This window comes from Pithys albifrons, chromosome 28 (assembly GCF_047495875.1).
Source record: "Pithys albifrons albifrons isolate INPA30051 chromosome 28, PitAlb_v1, whole genome shotgun sequence".
NCBI classification, from domain to species: Eukaryota; Metazoa; Chordata; class Aves; order Passeriformes; family Thamnophilidae; genus Pithys; species Pithys albifrons.
The window spans coordinates 723090-726127 of record NC_092485.1 but is presented as its reverse complement, the minus strand read 5'-3'; positions in this window follow the sequence as shown (position 1 = coordinate 726127).

Sequence of the window (3038 nt, the reverse complement as noted above, 5' to 3'; positions counted from 1 at the left end):
GCCTGCGGATCTGAAGCCAGCTCTTGGCAGAGGCTCCCGCAGATCCCATCCCTCCCTGGCTCGCAATCCCTCGCTCACCGAGAGGTCAGGAGAGACCGACCCCGGGGCCGGTGGGGAGCTGGGGGGCCGCAGGCAGAACTGGCCCCCCTTCCCTCCCGCCGCCCTCCCCGAGCATCTCTCCGCTCTGTTTCGGCTCCTGCGTGTGCGATGCCCCTTCCCCTCCGCGGCCACCGAGGCTGGGATTGGGGTACCGACCACCGCAGCCCCCGGGGCCGTAACCCCCCTCCCTGGGGGCTCCTACACCCCCGGGGTGCTGGTGATGCTCAGCCCCGTCTCCCGGGGCTGGGGAGGAGCTGCGGTGCCCCAGGGGCCGAGGTTGTCACCCCAAGGAAGACCCGAGGGACTCATTCTGCCAGCGATATTTGCTCCTGCACTGGCACTGCTGGTGCTGGGAGTGTGCGGGGTGAGGGCTTGGGGGTCATGAAGGGCATCCGAGCCCAGCACAGGCCTGTTGTTGGCACAGGGAGCTGCTCCAGAGCAATCAGCACTTGCATAAGGGAGTCCTTGGTGCAGGGCGAGGGGACAGAGCAGGAGGTGCTGCCCCAGCACCTCTCTCTGCACCTCTCAGCGCTGTGTGGCACGACCCCCCGGCCCCCTCATCACACCCTGCCCAGGTTTATCCCCTCATATGTGCCCCCATACCCAGGGGGTGTTGGGTGTGGTTGGGGGGGGCAAACGCTCCACCCAAAAAAAAACCCCCAAAACCACGAGGCACGAGAGCCACGCTCAGATCTTACCACCAAGAAAGCTCTGCTCCAACTGTGCCTGCAACTCCAGAGCTTCCAGGGCCGGTTCCCGAGCGGGTGGAGGTTGGCGAAGCTCCACACCCAAAGCACCCGGAGCTGCACCGGCGGGAGCGCCTGGAGCCCGAGGGAAAACCGTGCTGGAAAAATCGAGCCTTGCATCACCGGCCAGGCATCGCAGCTCGGCTCTGCTCGCCGGCGAGGCTGAGCTTGGCCAGGAGGAGGGAATGCTGCGAGCTGAGGGTAATTTTTTATCCGAAGACTTTCATCCCGCCGGGGAGAGCTCCGTGCACCCAAGCGCGGCCGTTCCCGGGGTGGGAGGAGGTGGCCAGGCAGACAAATGGGTTGTATCTGGGGAAGGAAGAGATCTTTTAGCCCAGCAACACCCGCCCAAAGCTGTCTGCTCTCTAAATATGCCTTTGGATTTTTAATGTCCATGAGAGGAAAAAAAAAAAAGGGAAAAAAAAAAGGAAAGAGAGAGAGAGAAAATGACAAGAGCTGCTTGGGCCTTTTTGGAGCAAGAGGGAGTGAGTTGTGCAGGGACCTCCTGGGAGGCTCAAGGCATCTCAGATCAGTTCTGCAGGGACCTCCTGGGAGGCTCAAGGCATCTCAGATCAGTTCTGCAGGGACCTTCTGGGAGGCTCAAGGCATCTCAGATCAGTTCTGCAGGGACCTCCTGGGAGGCTCAAGGCATCTCAGATCAGTTCTGCAGGGACCTCCTAAAAGGCTCAAGGCATCTCAGATCAGTTCTGCAGGGACCTCCTGGGAGGCTCAAGGCATCTCAGATCAGTTCTGCAGGGACCTTGTGCAAGGCTCAAGGCATCTCAGATCAGTTGTGCAGGGACCTCCTGCAAGGCTCAAGACTTCTCAGATAACATGCAGGAGGATGGAATGGAGAGCAAGACCTGGAAGATCTCAAGGAGGATCAGCTCCAGCCTGGAAAGCCACAGGTCTTGGGTGGGTGCTGGGGACATGACAAGGTGTCTCTGGGTCCACCTCCCGCTGGTCTTTCCCCCTGACCCAGCTCAGCACCCTGAGCCTGGCCCGTGGTCCAGCATATCAGGCTGGAGAGACCAGCACAAGAGGCCATGGGATGCTCAGAGGGTTGATCAGCCTCCTGGAGACACATTGTGGACCTGCCATCTCTCCATCCATGAAGGGATGGAGGAAGAAGATGAACTGTACCACTTTAGGGAGAGACAATCCTGCTTTGGTGTAGAAACAGCCAAACCAACTTCTCCAGATCCATCCAGCTCAGGATTCTGTTAATAAAAGATATATTGACTTCAGGAACCCCTGGATGCTCCAAACAAGGTCTCTGCCCTCTTCCCATCCTGTTTTTGGTGGGATTGATCCATCGCTGGTGTGTGGGTGGTGGCACCCATGGCACCCTCTCCGCAGGGTGTGAGCCCCAAGGAGCCCTTCTGAACACTCTCTTGGAGGTGGATCTTCTCAAAAGAAGCTGTCACACACCATGGGCAAGGTCCATCTCCTCCACCTGCCTCTGCCAGGCAAATTTGTCAGCTAAAATGACCCATTTTAGCTGTGCAGGTTGCACAGACAAGAGTTTGCAGCCCCATCCCCTCGGCGGGCTCTGCCTGGAGGGGGAGTTGGGCTCATCCCCCGATCCCCACGCGGGAAATGCTCCCCAGATTGCGGGCGAGGTCCCCGTGCTCTGTCTGACAGTGCCACCTTGTGTCCTGCTGGAGCCGAGGAAGGCGAAGCAGGAGCGTGGCTGGCTCTGGGGAGACTCTGGCTCCATCCACAGCATCGCTGATGCAATTTTGCTCCATAAAAGCAATTTGGGAGGGGGAGGAGGAGGCTGGGCTGGAGCTGGGATCGTCTGGCTTTGAAATGAGCCAGAGAACTGCTGTGCCTTGGTTTCCCTGTCCTTAAACATCAGGATAACTGTCCTTTTTCTTCCCGAGGTCTCAGGGAATCACAGCAAGATGTTGCTGTAGCAGCTCCACCGTGTGTCCATACGCACGTCCAGAGTTGTCTGGAGACAGAACACCCAAAACCGACTCCCTGATCCAACAGCACCAACTTTCACGTCCCAGCAGGCTCTGAAATCTCCCTCCCTCTCTGCTACAGGAAATTCTTTTTTTTTTTCTTTCAAAGCAGGTATTTGACTTAAATTCTATATTTGAACCCATTTTTGTGTTGCTTTTCTATCCCCCAAGAACCAGAATTGCCCTTTCCAGTTTGTTTCCTTCACCTGTTTCCAGGTTGGAG